Below are 25,886 nucleotides of genomic sequence, written 5' to 3'. Positions count from 1 at the left end.
ATGGTGTTCTTTTAAAGCAGTCACTAATGTATACAAGGAGGAAAAATTTGCATAAATAAAATATTTCCTAATAGTCAATATTTTTCTAAGTATACTTGCTTGGAAATTGCTGTGCAAAGTTTTATGATGCCCAGCAGAGTTTTTCTGATGGATAAAACCCAAGACATGTCACATGCTATGTTCAGATAAGTACTTACAAATAATTTTAGCAGTTTGACAAAAAACAAAATTCAATTGTGCAAATAAGTAAATCCAATCTATTTTGAGAGTTTTGAAAAAACAATATTCAGTTGAAATTCACTCTGGAAATTGACTTCAATAAGATAATGGAACCATGTCAAAGAATATAAAAATTTGGGCTCGTCCGGGATTTGAACCCGTGACCTCTCGCACCCAAAGTGGGAATGATAGAGTCATCAAGTAAGCATGTTTTATTTGATTTCTTAACTGTTTTTATGTGAAAATTGTATTATTTTAAAGCAGTCACTAATGTATACAAGGTGGAAATATTAGCATAAATAAAATATTTCCTAATAGTCAATATTTTTCTAAGTATACTTGCTTGGAAATTGCTGTGCAAAGTTTTATGATGCCCAGCAGAGTTTTTCTGATGGATAAAACCCAAGACATGTCACATGCTATGTGCAGGTAAGTAATTACAAATAATTTTAGCCGTTTGACAAAAAACAAAATTCAATTGTGCAAATAAGTAAATCCAATCTATTTTGTGAGTTTTTAAAAAATAATATTCAATTGAAGATTTTACTCAGGAAATTGACTTCAATAAGATAATGAAACTAAGTCAAAGAATCTGAAAATTTGGGCTCGTTCATGATTTGAACCTGGGACCTCTCACACCCTAAGCGAGAATCTTAACCCTAGACCAACAAGCCACCTACCTGAAGATTTTTCTATTGATTTTTCAATTGATTTAAAGAAAATAGCTTTTTGTTTTTAAAAACACCATATACATTTATGTAAAAATGAATTTGTAGAATAAAATTTTTCCTTATGGTCCAGTAGATAGTTTTCTAAGTATGCATATAGGAAAAGTGCAGGGACAAGATTTGTGAGTGCCTACAGAGTTTGGACTTCTCTCATGGACGAAGCTAAAGACTTGTCATATGCAATGTACAAATCATGCTTCCAGACAAAGAAGAAAGGCAAAAGAAAACCTTGCAATTTCATTTTTGAACTTTTTGTGTTTCAAAATGAGACTATTCTTTTAAAACATTCAAAGCTATCTAGACAGTAGGGAACCTGCAGTTTTCCTAATATACCACAATACAGTTGAAATTTGAATAAGTATGCTCTTATTTTTAGAACAACTAAAATGTTTCCGTAATATTCTATTGATAGTTTTCTTTGTGTGCTTATTTGGAAAGTGCAGTGACAAGATTTAAAAATGGCTACAGAGTTTGGACTTGTCTGATCGATAAAACCCAAGACTTGTCAAAAGCTATGTGTAAATCATGCATAACTAGAAGAAAGGCAATTGAAAAATGATGAAGGCAAGATTCATAAGTATGTACAAATTCTATTGGGAGTATGGCAAAAACAAAACTCAGTTGATGCTATTAACTTAGCCAATTGAGAAAATCAGATATATATAAACCATGAGAAGCACCGTAAAAAAGAAAAAGAGGGGTAGTCCGGGATTTGAACCCGGGACCTCTCGCACCCAAAGCGAGAATCATACCCCTAGACTAACGAGCCAACTGAAACAAGTCTGTTTTATTTGATTTCTTAACTATTTTATGTGAAAATGGTGTTCTTTTAAAGCAGTCACTAATGTATACAAGGAGGAAAAATTAGCATAAATAAAATATTTCCTAATAGTCAATATTTTTCTAAGTATACTTGCTTGGAAATTGCTGTGCAAAGTTTTATGATGCCCAGCAGAGTTTTTCTGATGGATAAAACCCAAGACATGTCACATGCTATGTTCAGATAAGTACTTACAAATAATTTTAGCAGTTTGACAAAAAACAAAATTCAATTGTGCAAATAAGTAAATCCAATCTATTTTGAGAGTTTTGAAAAAGCAATATTCAGTTGAAATTCACTCTGGAAATTGACTTCAATCAGATAATGGAACCATGTCAAAGAATCTAAAAATTTGGGCTCATCCGGGATTTGAACCCGTGACCTCTCGCACCCAAAGTGAGAATGATAGAGTCATCAAATAAGCATGTTTTATTTGATTTCTTAACTGTTTTTATGTGAAAATTGTATTATTTTAAAGCAGTCACTAATGTATACAAGGTGGAAATAATAGCATAAATAAAATATTTCCTAATAGTCAATATTTTTCTAAGTATACTTGCTTGGAAATTGCTGTGCAAAGTTTTATGATGCCCAGCAGAGTTTTTCTGATGGATAAAACCCAAGACATGTCACATGCTATGTTCAGATAAGTACTTACAAATAATTTTAGCAGTTTGACAAAAAACAAAATTTAATTGTGCAAATAAGTAAATCCAATCTATTTTGAGAGTTTTGAAAAAACAATATTCAGTTGAAATTCACTCTGGAAATTGACTTCAATAAGATAATGGAACCATGTCAAAGAATCTAAAAATTTGGGCACGTCCGGGATTTGAACCCGTGACCTCTCGCACCCAAAGTGAGAATGATAGAGTCATCAAGTAAGCATGTTTTATTTGATTTCTTAACTGTTTTTATGTGAAAATTGTATTATTTTAAAGCAGTCACTAATGTATACAAGGTGGAAATATTAGCATAAATAAAATATTTCCTAATAGTCAATATTTTTCTAAGTATACTTGCTTGGAAATTGCTGTGCAAAGTTTTATGATGCCCAGCAGAGTTTTTCTGATGGATAAAACCCAAGACATGTCACATGCTATGTGCAGGTAAGTAATTACAAATAATTTTAGCAGTTTGACAAAAAACAAAATTCAATTGTGCAAATAAGTAAATCCAATCTATTTTGAGAGTTTTGAAAAAACAATATTCAGTTGAAATTCACTCTGGAAATTGACTTCAATAAGATAATGGAAAAATGTCAAAGAATCTAAAAATTTGGGCTCGTCCGGGATTTGAACCCGTGACCTCTCACACCCAAAGTGAGAATGATAGAGTCATCAAGTAAGCATGTTTTATTTGATTTCTTAACTGTTTTTATGTGAAAATTGTATTATTTTAAAGCAGTCACTAATGTATACAAGGTGGAAATAATAGCATAAATAAAATATTTCCTAATAGTCAATATTTTTCTAAGTATACTTGCTTGGAAATTGCTGTGCAAAGTTTTATGATGCCCAGCAGAGTTTTTCTGACGGATAAAACCCAAGACATGTCACGTGCTATGTGCAGGTAAGTAATTACAAATAATTTTAGCAGTTTAACAAAAAACAAAATACAATTGTGCAAATAAGTAAATCCAATCTATTTTGAGAGTTTTGAAAAAACAATATTCAGTTGAAATTCACTCTGGAAATTGACTTCAATAAGATAATGGAACCATGTCAAAGAATCTAAAAATTTGGGCTCTTCCGGGATTTGAACCCGTGACCTCTCGCACCCAAAGTGGGAATGATAGAGTCATCAAGTAAGCATGTTTTATTTGATTTCTTAACTGTTTTTATGTGAAAATTGTATTATTTTAAAGCAGTCACTAATGTATACAAGGTGGAAATATTAGCATAAATAAAATATTTCCTAATAGTCAATATTTTTCTAAGTATGCTTGCTTGGAAATTGCTGTGCAAAGTTTTATGATGCCCAGCAGAGTTTTTCTGATGGATAAAACCCAAGACATGTCACATGCTATGTGCAGGTAAGTAATTACAAATAATTTTAGCAGTTTGACAAAAAACAAAATTCAATTGTGCAAATAAGTAAATCCAATCAATTTTGTGAGTTTTTAAAAAATAATATTCATTTGAAGATTTTACTCAGGAAAATGTATTCAATAAGATAATGGAACTATGTAAAATAATCTGAAAATTTGGGCTCGTCCATGATTTGAACCTGGGACCTCTCACACTCTAAGCGAGAATCTTAACCCTAGACCAACAAGCCACCTACCTGAACATTTTTCTATTGATTTTTCAATTGATTTAATGAAAATAGCTTTTTGTTTTTAAAAACACCATATACATTTATGTAAAAATGAATTTGTAGAATAAATAAAATATTTCCTTATGGTCCAGTAGATAGTTTTCTAAGTATGCATATAGGAAAAGTGCAGGGACAAGATTTGTGAGTGCCTCCAGAGTTTGGACTTCTCTCATGGACAAAGCTAAAGACTTGTCATATGCAATGTACAAATCATGCTTCCAGACACAGAAGAAAGGCAAAAGAAAACCTTGCAATTTCATTTTTGAACTTTTTGTGTTTCAAAATGAGACTATTCTTTTAAAACATTCAAAGCTATCTAGACAGTAGGGAACCTGCAGGTTTCCTAATATTCTACAATACAGTTGAAATTTGAATAAGTATGCTCTTATTTTTAGAACAACTAAAATGTTTCCGTAAGATTCTATTGATAGTTTTCTTTGTGTGCTTATTTGGAAAGTGCAGTGACAAGATTTAAAAATGGCTACAGAGTTTGGACTTGTCTGATCGATAAAACCCAAGACTTGTCAAAAGCTATGTGTAAATCATGCATAAATAGAAGAAAGGCAATTGAAAAATGATGAAGGCAAGATTCATAAGTATGTACAAATTCTATTGGGAGTATGGCAAAAACAAAACTCAGTTGATGCTATTAACTTAGCCAATTGAGAAAATCAGATATATATAAACCAGGAGAAGCACCATAAAAACGAAATAGAGGAGTCGTCCGGGATTTGAACCTGGGACCTCTCACACCCAAAGCGAGAATCATACCCCTAGACTAACGAGCCAACTGAAACAAGTCTGTTTTATTTGATTTCTTAACTATTTTATGTGAAAATGGTGTTCTTTTAAAGCAGTCACTAATGTATACAAGGAGGAAAAATTAGCATAAATAAAATATTTCCTAATAGTCAATATTTTTCTAAGTATACTTGCTTGGAAATTGCTGTGCAAAGTTTTATGATGCCCAGCAGAGTTTTTCTGATGGATAAAACCCAAGACATGTCACATGCTATGTTCAGATAAGTACTTACAAATAATTTTAGCAGTTTGACAAAAAACAAAATTCAATTGTGCAAATAAGTAAATCCAATCTATTTTGAGAGTTTTGAAAAAACAATATTCAGTTGAAATTCACTCTGGAAATTGACTTCAATAAGATAAAGGAACCATGTCAAAGAATCTAAAAATTTGGGCTCGTCCGGGATTTGAACCCGTGACCTCTCGCACCCAAAGTGAGAATGATAGAGTCATCAAATAAGCATGTTTTATTTGATTTCTTTACTGTTTTTATGTGAAAATTTTATTATTTTAAAGCAGTCACTAATGTATACAAGGTGGAAATAATAGCATAAATAAAATATTTCCTAATAGTCAATATTTTTCTAACTATACTTGCTTGGAAATTGATGTGCAAAGTTTTATGATGCCCAGCAGAGTTTTTCTGATGGATAAAACCCAAGATATGTCACATGCTATGTTCAGATAAGTACTTACAAATAATTTTAGCAGTTTGACAAAAAACAAAATTTAATTGTGCAAATAAGTAAATCCAATCTATTTTGAGAGTTTTGAAAAAACAATATTCAGTTGAAATTCACTCTGGAAATTGACTTCAATAAGATAATGGAACCATGTCAAAGAATCTAAAAATTTGGGCACGTCCGGGATTTGAACCCATGACCTCTCGCACCCAAAGTGAGAATGATAGAGTCATCAAGTAAGCATGTTTTATTTGATTTCTTAACTGTTTTTATGTGAAAATTGTATTATTTTAAAGCAGTCACTAATGTATACAAGGTGGAAATATTAGCATAAATAAAATATTTCCTAATAGTCAATATTTTTCTAAGTATACTTGCTTGGAAATTGCTGTGCAAAGTTTTATGATGCCCAGCAGAGTATTTCTGATGGATAAAACCCAAGACATGTCACATGCTATGTGCAGGTAAGTAATTACAAATAATTTTAGCAGTTTGACAAAAAACAAAATTCAATTGTGCAAATAAGTAAATCCAATCTATTTTGAGAGTTTTGAAAAAACAATATTCAGTTGAAATTCACTCTGGAAATTGACTTCAATAAGATAATGGAACTATGTAAAAGAACCTGAAAATTTGGGTTCGTCCATGATTTGAACCTGGGACCTCTCACACCCTAAGCGAGAATCTTAACCCTAGACCAACAAGCCACATACCTGAACATTTTTCTATTGATTTTTCAATTGATTTAATGAAAATAGCTTTTTGTTTTTAAAAACACCATATACATTTATGTAAAAATGAATTTGTAGAATAAATAAAATATTTCCTTATGGTCCAGTAGATAGTTTTCTAAGTATGCATATAGGAAAAGTGCAGGGACAAGATTTGTGAGTGCCTCCAGAGTTTGGACTTCTCTCATGGATGAAGCTAAAGACTTGTCATATGCAATGTACAAATCATGCTTCCAGACACAGAAGAAAGGCAAAAGAAAACCTTTCAATTTCATTTTTGAACTTTTTGTGTTTCAAAATGAGACTATTCTTTTAAAACATTCAAAGCTATCTAGACAGTAGGGAACCTGCAGTTTTCCTAATATACCACAATACAGTTGAAATTTGAATAAGTATGCTCTTATTTTTAGAACAACTAAAATGTACCGTAAGATTCTATTGATAGTTTTCTTTGTGTGCTTATTTGGAAAGTGCAGTGACAAGATTTAAAAATGGCTACAGAGTTTGGACTTGTCTGATCGATAAAACCCAAGACTTGTCAAAAGCTATGTGTAAATCATGCATAACTAGAAGAAAGGCAATTGAAAAATGATGAAGGCAAGATTCATAAGTATGTACAAATTCTATTGGGAGTATGGCAAAAACAAAACTCAGTTGATGCTATTAACTTAGCCAATTGAGAAAATCAGATATATATAAACCATGAGCAGCACCGTAAAAAAGAAATAGAGGGCTCGTCCTGGAATTGAACCCGGGACCTCTCGCACCCAAAGCGAGAATCATACCCCTAGACTAACGAGCCAACTGAAACAAGCCTGTTTTATTTGATTTCTTAACTATTTTATGTGAAAATGGTGTTCTTTTAAAGCAATCACTAATGTATACAAGGAGGAAAAATTTGCATAAATAAAATATTTCCTAATAGTCAATATTTTTCTAAGTATACTTGCTTGGAAATTGCTGTGCAAAGTTTTATGATGCCCAGCAGAGTTTTTCTGATGGATAAAACCCAAGACATGTCACATGCTATGTTCAGATAAGTACTTACAAATAATTATAGCAGTTTGACAAAAAACAAAATTCAATTGTGCAAATAAGTAAATCCAATCTATTTTGAGAGTTTTGAAAAAACAATATTCAGTTGAAATTCACTCTGGAAATTGACTTCAATAAGATAATGGAACCATGTCAAAGAATATAAAAATTAAGGCTCGTCCGGGATTTGAACCCATGACCTCTCGCACCCAAAGTGAGAATGATAGAGTCATCAAGTAAGCATGTTTTATTTGATTTCTTAACTGTTTTTATGTGAAAATTGTGTTCTTTTAAAGCAGTCACTAATGTATACAAGGTGGAAATATTAGCATAAATAAAATATTTCCTAATAGTCAATATTTTTCTAAGTATACTTGCTTGGAAATTGCTGTGCAAAGTTTTATGATGCCCAGCAGAGTTTTTCTGATGGATAAAACCCAACACATGTCACATGCTATGTGCAGGAAAGTAATTACAAATAATTTTAGCAGTTTGACAAAAAACAAAATTCAATTGTGCAAATAAGTAAATCCAATCTATTTTGAGAGTTTTGAAAAAACAATATTCAGTTGAAATTCACTCTGGAAATTGACTTCAATAAGATAATGGAACCATGTCAAAGAATCTAAAAATTTGGGCTCGTCCGGGATTTGAACCCGTGACCTCTCGCACCCAAAGTGGGAATGATAGAGTCATCAAGTAAGCATGTTTTATTTGATTTCTTAACTGTTTTTATGTGAAAATTGTATTATTTTAAAGCAGTCACTAATGTATACAAGGTGGAAATATTAGCATAAATAAAATATTTCCTAATAGTCAATATTTTTCTAAGTATACTTGCTTGGAAATTGCTGTGCAAAGTTTTATGATGCCCAGCAGAGTTTTTCTGATGGATAAAACCCAAGACATGTCACATGCTATGTGCAGGTAAGTAATTACAAATAATTTTAGCCGTTTGACAAAAATCAAAATTCAATTGTGCAAATAAGTAAATCCAATCTATTTTGTGAGTTTTAAAAAATAATATTCAATTGAAGATATTACTCAGGAAATTGACTTCAATAAGATAATGAAACTAAGTCAAAGAATCTGAAAATTTGGGCTCGTCCATGATTTGAACCTGGGACCTCTCACACCCTAAGCGAGAATCTTAACCCTAGACCAACAAGCCACCTACCTGAAGATTTTTCTATTGATTTTTCAATTGATTTAAAGAAAATAGCTTTTTGTTTTTAAAAACACCATATACATTTATGTAAAAATGAATTTGTAGAATAAATAAAATTTTTCCTTATGGTCCAGTAGATAGTTTTCTAAGTATGCATATAGGAAAAGTGCAGGGACAAGATTTGTGAGTGCCTACAGAGTTTGGACTTCTCTCATGGACAAAGCTAAAGACTTGTCATATGCAATGTACAAATCATGCTTCCAGACAAAGAAGAAAGGCAAAAGAAAACCTTGCAATTTCATTTTTGAACTTTTTGTGTTTCAAAATGAGACTATTCTTTTAAAACATTCAAAGCTATCTAGACAGTAGGGAACCTGCAGTTTTCCTAATATACCACAATACAGTTGAAATTTGAATAAGTATGCTCTTATTTTTAGAACAACTAAAATGTTTCCGTAATATTCTATTGATAGTTTTCTTTGTGTGCTTATTTGGAAAGTGCAGTGACAAGATTTAAAAATGGCTACAGAGTTTGGACTTGTCTGATCGATAAAACCCAAGACTTGTCAAAAGCTATGTGTAAATCATGCATAACTAGAAGAAAGGCAATTGAAAAATGATGAAGGCAAGATTCATAAGTATGTACAAATTCTATTGGGAGTATGGCAAAAACAAAACTCAGTTGATGCTATTAACTTAGCCAATTGAGAAAATCAGATATATATAAACCATGAGAAGCACCGTAAAAAAGAAAAAGAGGGGTAGTCCGGGATTTGAACCCGGGACCTCTCGCACCCAAAGCGAGAATCATACCCCTAGACTAACGAGCCAACTGAAACAAGTCTGTTTTATTTGATTTCTTAACTATTTTATGTGAAAATGGTGTTCTTTTAAAGCAGTCACTAATGTATACAAGGAGGAAAAATTAGCATAAATAAAATATTTCCTAATAGTCAATATTTTTCTAAGTATACTTGCTTGGAAATTGCTGTGCAAAGTTTTATGATGCCCAGCAGAGTTTTTCTGATGGATAAAACCCAAGACATGTCACATGCTATGTTCAGATAAGTACTTACAAATAATTTTAGCAGTTTGACAAAAAACAAAATTCAATTGTGCAAATAAGTAAATCCAATCTATTTTGAGAGTTTTGAAAAAGCAATATTCAGTTGAAATTCACTCTGGAAATTGACTTCAATCAGATAATGGAACCATGTCAAAGAATCTAAAAATTTGGGCTCATCCGGGATTTGAACCCGTGACCTCTCGCACCCAAAGTGAGAATGATAGAGTCATCAAATAAGCATGTTTTATTTGATTTCTTAACTGTTTTTATGTGAAAATTGTATTATTTTAAAGCAGTCACTAATGTATACAAGGTGGAAATAATAGCATAAATAAAATATTTCCTAATAGTCAATATTTTTCTAAGTATACTTGCTTGGAAATTGCTGTGCAAAGTTTTATGATGCCCAGCAGAGTTTTTCTGATGGATAAAACCCAAGACATGTCACATGCTATGTTCAGATAAGTACTTACAAATAATTTTAGCAGTTTGACAAAAAACAAAATTTAATTGTGCAAATAAGTAAATCCAATCTATTTTGAGAGTTTTGAAAAAACAATATTCAGTTGAAATTCACTCTGGAAATTGACTTCAATAAGATAATGGAACCATGTCAAAGAATCTAAAAATTTGGGCACGTCCGGGATTTGAACCCGTGACCTCTCGCACCCAAAGTGAGAATGATAGAGTCATCAAGTAAGCATGTTTTATTTGATTTCTTAACTGTTTTTATGTGAAAATTGTATTATTTTAAAGCAGTCACTAATGTATACAAGGTGGAAATATTAGCATAAATAAAATATTTCCTAATAGTCAATATTTTTCTAAGTATACTTGCTTGGAAATTGCTGTGCAAAGTTTTATGATGCCCAGCAGAGTTTTTCTGATGGATAAAACCCAAGACATGTCACATGCTATGTGCAGGTAAGTAATTACAAATAATTTTAGCAGTTTGACAAAAAACAAAATTCAATTGTGCAAATAAGTAAATCCAATCTATTTTGAGAGTTTTGAAAAAACAATATTCAGTTGAAATTCACTCTGGAAATTGACTTCAATAAGATAATGGAAAAATGTCAAAGAATCTAAAAATTTGGGCTCGTCCGGGATTTGAACCCGTGACCTCTCGCACCCAAAGTGAGAATGATAGAGTCATCAAGTAAGCATGTTTTATTTGATTTCTTAACTGTTTTTATGTGAAAATTGTATTATTTTAAAGCAGTCACTAATGTATACAAGGTGGAAATATTAGCATAAATAAAATATTTCCTAATAGTCAATATTTTTCTAAGTATACTTGCTTGGAAATTGCTGTGCAAAGTTTTATGATGCCCAGCAGAGTTTTTCTGACGGATAAAACCCAAGACATGTCACGTGCTATGTGCAGGTAAGTAATTACAAATAATTTGAGCAGTTTGACAAAAAACAAAATACAATTGTGCAAATAAGTAAATCCAATCTATTTTGAGAGTTTTGAAAAAACAATATTCAGTTGAAATTCACTCTGGAAATTGACTTCAATAAGATAATGGAACCATGTCAAAGAATCTAAAAATTTGGGCTCTTCCGGGATTTGAACCCGTGACCTCTCGCACCCAAAGTGGGAATGATAGAGTCATCAAGTAAGCATGTTTTATTTGATTTCTTAACTGTTTTTATGTGAAAATTGTATTATTTTAAAGCAGTCACTAATGTATACAAGGTGGAAATATTAGCATAAATAAAATATTTCCTAATAGTCAATATTTTTCTAAGTATGCTTGCTTGGAAATTGCTGTGCAAAGTTTTATGATGCCCAGCAGAGTTTTTCTGATGGATAAAACCCAAGACATGTCACATGCTATGTGCAGGTAAGTAATTACAAATAATTTTAGCAGTTTGACAAAAAACAAAATTCAATTGTGCAAATAAGTAAATCCAATCAATTTTGTGAGTTTTTAAAAAATAATATTCATTTGAAGATTTTACTCAGGAAAATGTATTCAATAAGATAATGGAACTATGTAAAAGAATCTGAAAATTTGGGCTCGTCCATGATTTGAACCTGGGACCTCTCACACTCTAAGCGAGAATCTTAACCCTAGACCAACAAGCCACCTACCTGAACATTTTTCTATTGATTTTTCAATTGATTTAATGAAAATAGCTTTTTGTTTTTAAAAACACCATATACATTTATGTAAAAATGAATTTGTAGAATAAATAAAATATTTCCTTATGGTCCAGTAGATAGTTTTCTAAGTATGCATATAGGAAAAGTGCAGGGACAAGATTTGTGAGTGCCTCCAGAGTTTGGACTTCTCTCATGGACAAAGCTAAAGACTTGTCATATGCAATGTACAAATCATGCTTCCAGACACAGAAGAAAGGCAAAAGAAAACCTTGCAATTTCATTTTTGAACTTTTTGTGTTTCAAAATGAGACTATTCTTTTAAAACATTCAAAGCTATCTAGACAGTAGGGAACCTGCAGGTTTCCTAATATTCTACAATACAGTTGAAATTTGAATAAGTATGCTCTTATTTTTAGAACAACTAAAATGTTTCCGTAAGATTCTATTGATAGTTTTCTTTGTGTGCTTATTTGGAAAGTGCAGTGACAAGATTTAAAAATGGCTACAGAGTTTGGACTTGTCTGATCGATAAAACCCAAGACTTGTCAAAAGCTATGTGTAAATCATGCATAAATAGAAGAAAGGCAATTGAAAAATGATGAAGGCAAGATTCATAAGTATGTACAAATTCTATTGGGAGTATGGCAAAAACAAAACTCAGTTGATGCTATTAACTTAGCCAATTGAGAAAATCAGATATATATAAACCAGGAGAAGCACCATAAAAACGAAATAGAGGGGTCGTCCGGGATTTGAACCTGGGACCTCTCACACCCAAAGCGAGAATCATACCCCTAGACTAACGAGCCAACTGAAACAAGTCTGTTTTATTTGATTTCTTAACTATTTTATGTGAAAATGGTGTTCTTTTAAAGCAGTCACTAATGTATACAAGGAGGAAAAATTAGCATAAATAAAATATTTCCTAATAGTCAATATTTTTCTAAGTATACTTGCTTGGAAATTGCTGTGCAAAGTTTTATGATGCCCAGCAGAGTTTTTCTGATGGATAAAACCCAAGACATGTCACATGCTATGTTCAGATAAGTACTTACAAATAATTTTAGCAGTTTGACAAAAAACAAAATTCAATTGTGCAAATAAGTAAATCCAATCTATTTTGAGAGTTTTGAAAAAACAATATTCAGTTGAAATTCACTCTGGAAATTGACTTCAATAAGATAAAGGAACCATGTCAAAGAATCTAAAAATTTGGGCTCGTCCGGGATTTGAACCCGTGACCTCTCGCACCCAAAGTGAGAATGATAGAGTCATCAAATAAGCATGTTTTATTTGATTTCTTTACTGTTTTTATGTGAAAATTTTATTATTTTAAAGCAGTCACTAATGTATACAAGGTGGAAATAATAGCATAAATAAAATATTTCCTAATAGTCAATATTTTTCTAACTATACTTGCTTGGAAATTGATGTGCAAAGTTTTATGATGCCCAGCAGAGTTTTTCTGATGGATAAAACCCAAGATATGTCACATGCTATGTTCAGATAAGTACTTACAAATAATTTTAGCAGTTTGACAAAAAACAAAATTTAATTGTGCAAATAAGTAAATCCAATCTATTTTGAGAGTTTTGAAAAAACAATATTCAGTTGAAATTCACTCTGGAAATTGACTTCAATAAGATAATGGAACCATTTCAAAGAATCTAAAAATTTGGGCACGTCCGGGATTTGAACCCATGACCTCTCGCACCCAAAGTGAGAATGATAGAGTCATCAAGTAAGCATGTTTTATTTGATTTCTTAACTGTTTTTATGTGAAAATTGTATTATTTTAAAGCAGTCACTAATGTATACAAGGTGGAAATATTAGCATAAATAAAATATTTCCTAATAGTCAATATTTTTCTAAGTATACTTGCTTGGAAATTGCTGTGCAAAGTTTTATGATGCCCAGCAGAGTATTTCTGATGGATAAAACCCAAGACATGTCACATGCTATGTGCAGGTAAGTAATTACAAATAATTTTAGCAGTTTGACAAAAAACAAAATTCAATTGTGCAAATAAGTAAATCCAATCTATTTTGAGAGTTTTGAAAAAACAATATTCAGTTGAAATTCACTCTGGAAATTGACTTCAATAAGATAATGGAACTATGTAAAAGAACCTGAAAATTTGGGTTCGTCCATGATTTGAACCTGGGACCTCTCACACCCTAAGCGAGAATCTTAACCCTAGACCAACAAGCCACATACCTGAACATTTTTCTATTGATTTTTCAATTGATTTAATGAAAATAGCTTTTTGTTTTTAAAAACACCATATACATTTATGTAAAAATGAATTTGTAGAATAAATAAAATATTTCCTTATGGTCCAGTAGATAGTTTTCTAAGTATGCATATAGGAAAAGTGCAGGGACAAGATTTGTGAGTGCCTCCAGAGTTTGGACTTCTCTCATCGATGAAGCTAAAGACTTGTCATATGCAATGTACAAATCATGCTTCCAGACACAGAAGAAAGGCAAAAGAAAACCTTTCAATTTCATTTTTGAACTTTTTGTGTTTCAAAATGAGACTATTCTTTTAAAACATTCAAAGCTATCTAGACAGTAGGGAACCTGCAGTTTTCCTAATATACCACAATACAGTTGAAATTTGAATAAGTATGCTCTTATTTTTAGAACAACTAAAATGTACCGTAAGATTCTATTGATAGTTTTCTTTGTGTGCTTATTTGGAAAGTGCAGTGACAAGATTTAAAAATGGCTACAGAGTTTGGACTTGTCTGATCGATAAAACCCAAGACTTGTCAAAAGCTATGTGTAAATCATGCATAACTAGAAGAAAGGCAATTGAAAAATGATGAAGGCAAGATTCATAAGTATGTACAAATTCTATTGGGAGTATGGCAAAAACAAAACTCAGTTGATGCTATTAACTTAGCCAATTGAGAAAATCAGATATATATAAACCATGAGAAGCACCGTAAAAAAGAAATAGAGGGCTCGTCCTGGATTTGAACCCGGGACCTCTCGCACCCAAAGCGAGAATCATACCCCTAGACTAACGAGCCAACTGAAACAAGCCTGTTTTATTTGATTTCTTAACTATTTTATGTGAAAATGGTGTTCTTTTAAAGCAATCACTAATGTATACAAGGAGGAAAAATTTGCATAAATAAAATATTTCCTAATAGTCAATATTTTTCTAAGTATACTTGCTTGGAAATTGCTGTGCAAAGTTTTATGATGCCCAGCAGAGTTTTTCTGATGGATAAAACCCAAGACATGTCACATGCTATGTTCAGATAAGTACTTACAAATAATTATAGCAGTTTGACAAAAAACAAAATTCAATTGTGCAAATAAGTAAATCCAATCTATTTTGAGAGTTTTGAAAAAACAATATTCAGTTGAAATTCACTCTGGAAATTGACTTCAATAAGATAATGGAACCATGTCAAAGAATATAAAAATTAGGGCTCGTCCGGGATTTGAACCCATGACCTCTCGCACCCAAAGTGAGAATGATAGAGTCATCAAGTAAGCATGTTTTATTTGATTTCTTAACTGTTTTTATGTGAAAATTGTGTTCTTTTAAAGCAGTCACTAATGTATACAAGGTGGAAATATTAGCATAAATAAAATATTTCCTAATAGTCAATATTTTTCTAAGTATACTTGCTTGGAAATTGCTGTGCAAAGTTTTATGATGCCCAGCAGAGTTTTTCTGATGGATAAAACCCAACACATGTCACATGCTATGTGCAGGAAAGTAATTACAAATAATTTTAGCAGTTTGACAAAAAACAAAATTCAATTGTGCAAATAAGTAAATCCAATCTATTTTGAGAGTTTTGAAAAAACAATATTCAGTTGAAATTCACTCTGGAAATTGACTTCAATAAGATAATGGAACCATGTCAAAGAATCTAAAAATTTGGGCTCGTCCGGGATTTGAACCCGTGACCTCTCGCACCCAAAGTGGGAATGATAGAGTCATCAAGTAAGCATGTTTTATTTGATTTCTTAACTGTTTTTATGTGAAAATTGTATTATTTTAAAGCAGTCACTAATGTATACAAGGTGGAAATATTAGCATAAATAAAATATTTCCTAATAGTCAATATTTTTCTAAGTATACTTGCTTGGAAATTGCTGTGCAAAGTTTTATGATGCCCAGCAGAGTTTTTCTGATGGATAAAACCCAAGACATGTCACATGCTATGTGCAGGTAAGTAATTACAAATAATTTTAGCCGTTTGACAAAAAACAAAATTCAATTGTGCAAATAAGTAAATCCAATCTATTTTGTGAGTTTTAAAAAATAATATTCAATTGAAGATTTTACTCAGGAAATTGACTTCAATAAGATAATGAAACTAAGTCAAAGAATCTGAAAATTTGGGCTCGTCCATGATTTGAACCTGGGACCTCTCACACCCTAAGCGAGAATCTTAACCCTAGACCAACAAGCCACCTACCTGAACATTTTTCTATTGATTTTTCAATTGATTTAAAGAAAATAGCTTTTTGTTTTTAAAAACACCATATACATTTATGTAAAAATGAATTTGTAGAATAAATAAAATTTTTCCTTATGGTCCAGTAGATAGTTTTCTAAGTATGCATATAGGAAAAGTGCAGGGACAAGATTTGTGAGTGCCTACAGAGTTTGGACTTCTCTCATGGACGAAGCTAAAGACTTGTCATATGCAATGTACAAATCATGCTTCCAGACAAAGAAGAAAGGCAAAAGAAAACCTTGCAATTTCATTTTTGAACTTTTTGTGTTTCAAAATGAGACTATTCTTTTAAAACATTCAAAGCTATCTAGACAGTAGGGAACCTGCAGTTTTCCTAATATACCACAATACAGTTGAAATTTGAATAAGTATGCTCTTATTTTTAGAACAACTAAAATGTTTCCGTAAGATTCTATTGGTAGTTTTCTTTGTGTGCTTATTTGGAAAGTGCAGTGACAAGATTTAAAAATGGCTACAGAGTTTGGACTTGTCTGATCGATAAAACCCAAGACTTGTCAAAAGCTATGTGTAAATCATGCATAACTAGAAGAAAGGCAATTGAAAAATGATGAAGGCAAGATTCATAAGTATGTACAAATTCTATTGGGAGTATGGCAAAAACAAAACTCAGTTGATGCTATTAACTTAGCCAATTGAGAAAATCAGATATATATAAACCATGAGAAGCACCGTAAAAAAGAAATAGAGGGGTAGTCCGGGATTTGAACCTGGGACCTCTCGCACCCAAAGCGAGAATCATACCCCTAGACTAACAAGCCAACTGAAACAAGTCTGTTTTATTTGATTTCTTAACTATTTTATGTGAAAATGGTGTTCTTTTAAAGCAGTCACTAATGTATACAGGGAGGAAAAATTAGCATAAATAAAATATTTCCTAATAGTCAATATTTTTCTAAGTATACTTGCTTGGAAATTGCTGTGCAAAGTTTTATGATGCCCAGCAGAGTTTTTCTGATGGATAAAACCCAAGACATGTCACATGCTATGTTCAGATAAGTACTTACAAATAATTTTAGCAGTTTGACAAAAAACAAAATTCAATTGTGCAAATAAGTAAATCCAATCTATTTTGAGAGTTTTGAAAAAGCAATATTCAGTTGAAATTCACTCTGGAAATTGACTTCAATCAGATAATGGAACCATGTCAAAGAATCTAAAAATTTGGGCTCGTCCGGGATTTGAACCCGTGACCTCTCGCACCCAAAGTGAGAATGATAGAGTCATCAAATAAGCATGTTTTATTTGATTTCTTAACTGTTTTTATGTGAAAATTGTGTTATTTTAAAGCAGTCACTAATGTATACAAGGTGGAAATAATAGCATAAATAAAATATTTCCTAATAGTCAATATTTTTCTAAGTATACTTGCTTGGAAATTGCTGTGCAAAGTTTTATGATGCCCAGCAGAGTTTTTCTGATGGATAAAACCCAAGACATGTCACATGCTATCTTCAGATAAGTACTTACAAATAATTTTAGCAGTTTGACAAAAAACAAAATTTAATTGTGCAAATAAGTAAATCCAATCTATTTTGAGAGTTTTGAAAAAACAATATTCAGTTGAAATTCACTCTGGAAATTGACTTCAATAAGATAATGGAACCATGTCAAAGAATCTAAAAATTTGGGCACGTCCGGGATTTGAACCCGTGACCTCTCGCACCCAATGTGAGAATGATAGAGTCATCAAGTAAGCATGTTTTATTTGATTTCTTAACTGTTTTTATGTGAAAATTGTATTATTTTAAAGCAGTCACTAATGTATACAAGGTGGAAATATTAGCATAAATAAAATATTTCCTAATAGTCAATATTTTTCTAAGTATACTTGCTTGGAAATTGCTGTGCAAAGTTTTATGATGCCCAGCAGAGTTTTTCTGATGGATAAAACCCAAGACATGTCACATGCTATGTGCAGGTAAGTAATTACAAATAATTTTAGCAGTTTGACAAAAAACAAAATTCAATTGTGCAAATAAGTAAATCCAATCTATTTTGAGAGTTTTGAAAAAACAATATTCAGTTGAAATTCACTCTGGAAATTGACTTCAATAAGATAATGGAACCATGTCAAAGAATCTAAAAATTTGGGCTCGTCCGGGATTTGAACCCGTGACCTCTCGCACCCAAAGTGAGAATGATAGAGTCATCAAGTAAGCATGTTTTATTTGATTTCTTAACTGTTTTTATGTGAAAATTGTATTATTTTAAAGCAGTGACTAATGTATACAAGGTGGAAATATTAGCATAAATAAAATATTTCCTAATAGTCAATATTTTTCTAAGTATACTTGCTTGGAAATTGCTGTGCAAAGTTTTATGATGCCCAGCAGAGTTTTTCTGACGGATAAAACCCAAGACATGTCACGTGCTATGTGCAGGTAAGTAATTACAAATAATTTTAGCAGTTTGACAAAAAACAAAATACAATTGTGCAAATAAGTAAATCCAATCTATTTTGAGAGTTTTGAAAAAACAATATTCAGTTGAAATTCACTCTGGAAATTGACTTCAATAAGATAATGGAACCATGTCAAAGAATCTAAAAATTTGGGCTCTTCCGGGATTTGAACCCGTGACCTCTCGCACCCAAAGTGGGAATGATAGAGTCATCAAGTAAGCATGTTTTATTTGATTTCTTAACTGTTTTTATGTGAAAATTGTATTATTTTAAAGCAGTCACTAATGTATACAAGGTGGAAATATTAGCATAAATAAAATATTTCCTAATAGTCAATATTTTTCTAAGTATACTTGCTTGGAAATTGCTGTGCAAAGTTTTATGATGCCCAGCAGAGTTTTTCTGATGGATAAAACCCAAGACATGTCACATGCTATGTGCAGGTAAGTAATTACAAATAATTTTAGCAGTTTGACAAAAAACAAAATTCAATTGTGCAAATAAGTAAATCCAATCAATTTTGTGAGTTTTTAAAAAATAATATTCATTTGAAGATTTTACTCAGGAAAATGTATTCAATAAGATAATGGAACTATGTCAAAGAATCTGAAAATTTGGGCTCGTCCATGATTTGAACCTGGGACCTCTCACATTCTAAGCGAGAATCTTAACCCTAGACCAACAAGCCACCTACCTGAACATTTTTCTATTGATTTTTCAATTGATTTAATGAAAATAGCTTTTTGTTTTTAAAAACACCATATACATTTATGTAAAAATGAATTTGTAGAATAAATAAAATATTTCCTTATGGTCCAGTAGATAGTTTTCTAAGTATGCATATAGGAAAAGTGCAGGGACAAGATTTGTGAGTGCCTCCAGAGTTTGGACTTCTCTCATGGACAAAGCTAAAGACTTGTCATATGCAATGTACAAATCATGCTTCCAGACACAGAAGAAAGGCAAAAGAAAACCTTGCAATTTCATTTTTGAACTTTTTGTGTTTCAAAATGAGACTATTCTTTTAAAACATTCAAAGCTATCTAGACAGTAGGGAACCTGCAGGTTTCCTAATATTCTACAATACAGTTGAAATTTGAATAAGTATGCTCTTATTTTTAGAACAACTAAAATGTTTCCGTAAGATTCTATTGATAGTTTTCTTTGTGTGCTTATTTGGAAAGTGCAGTGACAAGATTTAAAAATGGCTACAGAGTTTGGACTTGTCTGATCGATAAAACCCAAGACTTGTCAAAAGCTATGTGTAAATCATGCATAAATAGAAGAAAGGCAATTGAAAAATGATGAAGGCAAGATTCATAAGTATGTACAAATTCTATTGGGAGTATGGCAAAAACAAAACTCAGTTGATGCTATTAACTTAGCCAATTGAGAAAATCAGATATATATAAACCATGAGAGGGGTATAAAAACGAAATAGAGGGGTCGTCCGGGATTTGAACCCGGGACCTCTCGCACCCAAAGCGAGAATCATACCCCTACACTAACGAGCCAACTGAAACAAGTCTGTTTTATTTGATTTCTTAACTATTTTATGTGAAAATGGTGTTCTTTTAAAGCAGTCACTAATGTATACAAGGAGGAAAAATTAGCATAAATAAAATATTTCCTAATAGTCAATATTTTTCTAAGTATACTTGCTTGGAAATTGCTGTGCAAAGTTTTATGATGCCCAGCAGAGTTTTTCTGATGGATAAAACCCAAGACATGTCACATGCTATGTTCAGATAAGTACTTACAAATAATTTTAGCAGTTTGACAAAAAAAAAATTCAATTGTGCAAATAAGTAAATCCAATCTATTTTGAGAGTTTTGAAAAAACAATATTCAGTTGAAATTCACTCTGGAAATTGACTTCAATAAGATAAAGGAACCATGTCAAAGAATCTAAAAATTTGGGCTCGTCCGGGATTTGAACCCGTGACCTCTCGCACCCAAAGTGAGAATGATAGAGTCATCAAATAAGCATGTTTTATTTGATTTCTTTACTGTTTTTATGTGAAAATTTTATTATTTTAAAGCAGTCACTAATGTATACAAGGTGGAAATAATAGCATAAATAAAATATTTCCTAATAGTCAATATTTTTCTAACTATACTTGCTTGGAAATTGCTGTGCAAAGTTTTATGATGCCCAGCAGAGTTTTTCTGATGGATAAAACCCAAGATATGTCACATGCTATGTTCAGATAAGTACTTACAAATAATTTTAGCAGTTTGACAAAAAACAAAATTTAATTGTGCAAATAAGTAAATCCAATCTATTTTGAGAGTTTTGAAAAAACAATATTCAGTTGAAATTCACTCTGGAAATTGACTTCAATAAGATAATGGAACCATGTCAAAGAATCTAAAAATTTGGGCATGTCCGGGATTTGAACCCATGACCTCTCGCACCCAAAGTGAGAATGATAGAGTCATCAAGTAAGCATGTTTTATTTGATTTCTTAACTGTTTTTATGTGAAAATTGTATTATTTTAAAGCAGTCACTAATGTATACAAGGTGGAAATATTAGCATAAATAAAATATTTCCTAATAGTCAATATTTTTCTAAGTATACTTGCTTGGAAATTGCTGTGCAAAGTTTTATGATGCCCAGCAGAGTATTTCTGATGGATAAAACCCAAGACATGTCACATGCTATGTGCAGGTAAGTAATTACAAATAATTTTAGCAGTTTGACAAAAAACAAAATTCAATTGTGCAAATAAGTAAATCCAATCTATTTTGAGAGTTTTGAAAAAACAATATTCAGTTGAAATTCACTCTGGAAATTGACTTCAATAAGATAATGGAACCATGTCAAAGAATCTAAAAATTTGGGCTCGTCCGGGATTTGAACCCGTGACCTCTCGCACCCAAAGTGAGAATGATAAAGTCATCAAGTAAGCATGTTTTATTTGATTTCTTAACTGTTTTTATGTGAAAATTGTATTATTTTAAAGCAGTCACTAATGTATACAAGGTGGAAATATTAGCATAAATAAAATATTTCCTAATAGTCAATATTTTTCTAAGTATACTTGCTTGGAAATTGCTGTGCAAAGTTTTATGATGCCCAGGAGAGTTTTTCTGACGGATAAAACCCAAGACATGTCACATGCTATGTGCAGGTAAGTAATTACAAATAATTTTAGCAGTTTGACAAAAAACAAAATTCAATTGTGCAAATAAGTAAATCCAATCTATTTTGAGAGTTTTGAAAAAACAATATTCAGTTGAAATTCACTCTGGAAATTGACTTCAATAAGATAATGGAAAAATGTCAAAGAATCTAAAAATTTGGGCTCGTCCGGGATTTGAACCCGTGACCTCTCGCACCCAAAGTGAGAATGATAGAGTCATCAAGTAAGCATGTTTTATTTGATTTCTTAACTGTTTTTATGTGAAAATTGTATTATTTTAAAGCAGTCACTAATGTATACAAGGTGGAAATATTAGCATAAATAAAATATTTCCTAATAGTCAATATTTTTCTAAGTATACTTGCTTGGAAATTGCTGTGCAAAGTTTTATGATGCCCAGCAGAGTTTTTCTGACGGATAAAACCCAAGACATGTCACGTGCTATGTGCAGGTAAGTAATTACAAATAATTTTAGCAGTTTGACAAAAAACAAAATACAATTGTGCAAATAAGTAAATCCAATCTATTTTGAGAGTTTTGAAAAAACAATATTCAGTTGAAATTCACTCTGGAAATTGACTTCAATAAGATAATGGAACCATGTCAAAGAATCTAAAAATTTGGGCTCTTCCGGGATTTGAACCCGTGACCTCTCGCACCCAAAGTGGGAATGATAGAGTCATCAAGTAAGCATGTTTTATTTGATTTCTTAACTGTTTTTATGTGAAAATTGTATTATTTTAAAGCAGTCACTAATGTATACAAGGTGGAAATATTAGCATAAATAAAATATTTCCTAATAGTCAATATTTTTCTAAGTATGCTTGCTTGGAAATTGCTGTGCAAAGTTTTATGATGCCCAGCAGAGTTTTTCTGATGGATAAAACCCAAGACATGTCACATGCTATGTGCAGGTAAGTAATTACAAATAATTTTAGCAGTTTGACAAAAAACAAAATTCAATTGTGCAAATAAGTAAATCCAATCAATTTTGTGAGTTTTTAAAAAATAATATTCATTTGAAGATTTTACTCAGGAAAATGTATTCAATAAGATAATGGAACTATGTAAAAGAATCTGAAAATTTGGGCTCGTCCATGATTTGAACCTGGGACCTCTCACACTCTAAGCGAGAATCTTAACCCTAGACCAACAAGCCACCTACCTGAACATTTTTCTATTGATTTTTCAATTGATTTAATGAAAATAGCTTTTTGTTTTTAAAAACACCATATACATTTATGTAAAAATGAATTTGTAGAATAAATAAAATATTTCCTTATGGTCCAGTAGATAGTTTTCTAAGTATGCATATAGGAAAAGTGCAGGGACAAGATTTGTGAGTGCCTCCAGAGTTTGGACTTCTCTCATGGACAAAGCTAAAGACTTGTCATATGCAATGTACAAATCATGCTTCCAGACACAGAAGAAAGGCAAAAGAAAACCTTGCAATTTCATTTTTGAACTTTTTGTGTTTCAAAATGAGACTATTCTTTTAAAACATTCAAAGCTATCTAGACAGTAGGGAACCTGCAGGTTTCCTAATATTCTACAATACAGTTGAAATTTGAATAAGTATGCTCTTATTTTTAGAACAACTAAAATGTTTCCGTAAGATTCTATTGATAGTTTTCTTTGTGTGCTTATTTGGAAAGTGCAGTGACAAGATTTAAAAATGGCTACAGAGTTTGGACTTGTCTGATCGATAAAACCCAAGACTTGTCAAAAGCTATGTGTAAATCATGCATAAATAGAAGAAAGGCAATTGAAAAATGATGAAGGCAAGATTCATAAGTATGTACAAATTCTATTGGGAGTATGGCAAAAACAAAACTCAGTTGATGCTATTAACTTAGCCAATTGAGAAAATCAGATATATATAAACCAGGAGAAGCACCATAAAAACGAAATAGAGGGGTCGTCCGGGATTTGAACCTGGGACCTCTCACACCCAAAGCGAGAATCATACCCCTAGACTAACGAGCCAACTGAAACAAGTCTGTTTTATTTGATTTCTTAACTATTTTATGTGAAAATGGTGTTCTTTTAAAGCAGTCACTAATGTATACAAGGAGGAAAAATTAGCATAAATAAAATATTTCCTAATAGTCAATATTTTTCTAAGTATACTTGCTTGGAAATTGCTGTGCAAAGTTTTATGATGCCCAGCAGAGTTTTTCTGATGGATAAAACCCAAGACATGTCACATGCTATGTTCAGATAAGTACTTACAAATAATTTTAGCAGTTTGACAAAAAACAAAATTCAATTGTGCAAATAAGTAAATCCAATCTATTTTGAGAGTTTTGAAAAAACAATATTCAGTTGAAATTCACTCTGGAAATTGACTTCAATAAGATAAAGGAACCATGTCAAAGAATCTAAAAATTTGGGCTCGTCCGGGATTTGAACCCGTGACCTCTCGCACCCAAAGTGAGAATGATAGAGTCATCAAATAAGCATGTTTTATTTGATTTCTTTACTGTTTTTATGTGAAAATTTTATTATTTTAAAGCAGTCACTAATGTATACAAGGTGGAAATAATAGCATAAATAAAATATTTCCTAATAGTCAATATTTTTCTAACTATACTTGCTTGGAAATTGATGTGCAAAGTTTTATGATGCCCAGCAGAGTTTTTCTGATGGATAAAACCCAAGATATGTCACATGCTATGTTCAGATAAGTACTTACAAATAATTTTAGCAGTTTGACAAAAAACAAAATTTAATTGTGCAAATAAGTAAATCCAATCTATTTTGAGAGTTTTGAAAAAACAATATTCAGTTGAAATTCACTCTGGAAATTGACTTCAATAAGATAATGGAACCATTTCAAAGAATCTAAAAATTTGGGCACGTCCGGGATTTGAACCCATGACCTCTCGCACCCAAAGTGAGAATGATAGAGTCATCAAGTAAGCATGTTTTATTTGATTTCTTAACTGTTTTTATGTGAAAATTGTATTATTTTAAAGCAGTCACTAATGTATACAAGGTGGAAATATTAGCATAAATAAAATATTTCCTAATAGTCAATATTTTTCTAAGTATACTTGCTTGGAAATTGCTGTGCAAAGTTTTATGATGCCCAGCAGAGTATTTCTGATGGATAAAACCCAAGACATGTCACATGCTATGTGCAGGTAAGTAATTACAAATAATTTTAGCAGTTTGACAAAAAACAAAATTCAATTGTGCAAATAAGTAAATCCAATCTATTTTGAGAGTTTTGAAAAAACAATATTCAGTTGAAATTCACTCTGGAAATTGACTTCAATAAGATAATGGAACTATGTAAAAGAACCTGAAAATTTGGGTTCGTCCATGATTTGAACCTGGGACCTCTCACACCCTAAGCGAGAATCTTAACCCTAGACCAACAAGCCACATACCTGAACATTTTTCTATTGATTTTTCAATTGATTTAATGAAAATAGCTTTTTGTTTTTAAAAACACCATATACATTTATGTAAAAATGAATTTGTAGAATAAATAAAATATTTCCTTATGGTCCAGTAGATAGTTTTCTAAGTATGCATATAGGAAAAGTGCAGGGACAAGATTTGTGAGTGCCTCCAGAGTTTGGACTTCTCTCATCGATGAAGCTAAAGACTTGTCATATGCAATGTACAAATCATGCTTCCAGACACAGAAGAAAGGCAAAAGAAAACCTTTCAATTTCATTTTTGAACTTTTTGTGTTTCAAAATGAGACTATTCTTTTAAAACATTCAAAGCTATCTAGACAGTAGGGAACCTGCAGTTTTCCTAATATACCACAATACAGTTGAAATTTGAATAAGTATGCTCTTATTTTTAGAACAACTAAAATGTACCGTAAGATTCTATTGATAGTTTTCTTTGTGTGCTTATTTGGAAAGTGCAGTGACAAGATTTAAAAATGGCTACAGAGTTTGGACTTGTCTGATCGATAAAACCCAAGACTTGTCAAAAGCTATGTGTAAATCATGCATAACTAGAAGAAAGGCAATTGAAAAATGATGAAGGCAAGATTCATAAGTATGTACAAATTCTATTGGGAGTATGGCAAAAACAAAACTCAGTTGATGCTATTAACTTAGCCAATTGAGAAAATCAGATATATATAAACCATGAGAAGCACCGTAAAAAAGAAATAGA

General features: G+C 31.6%; 2 non-coding genes across 2 annotated transcripts; both read right to left on the bottom strand.

Moving 5' to 3' along the window:
- Positions 1-7,031: 7,031 nt before the first annotated feature.
- On the bottom strand, positions 7,032-7,103 carry TRNAP-UGG (transfer RNA proline (anticodon UGG)). The gene has a single exon. It is a non-coding gene; the product is annotated as a tRNA-Pro (tRNA).
- A 7,546-nt stretch (positions 7,104-14,649) lies between these two features.
- TRNAP-UGG (transfer RNA proline (anticodon UGG)) lies at positions 14,650-14,721 on the bottom strand. Its single transcript has one exon. It is a non-coding gene; the product is annotated as a tRNA-Pro (tRNA).
- Between the last annotated feature and the right edge of the window lie 11,165 nt (positions 14,722-25,886).

The sequence above is a fragment of the Taudactylus pleione genome, unplaced genomic scaffold, assembly GCF_031769625.1.
Source record: "Taudactylus pleione unplaced genomic scaffold, aTauple2 ptg000317l, whole genome shotgun sequence".
Lineage (NCBI taxonomy): Eukaryota > Metazoa > Chordata > Amphibia > Anura > Myobatrachidae > Taudactylus > Taudactylus pleione.
Note: the sequence above shows the minus strand (reverse complement) of the source record. Positions and strands in the feature narration are given on the sequence as shown.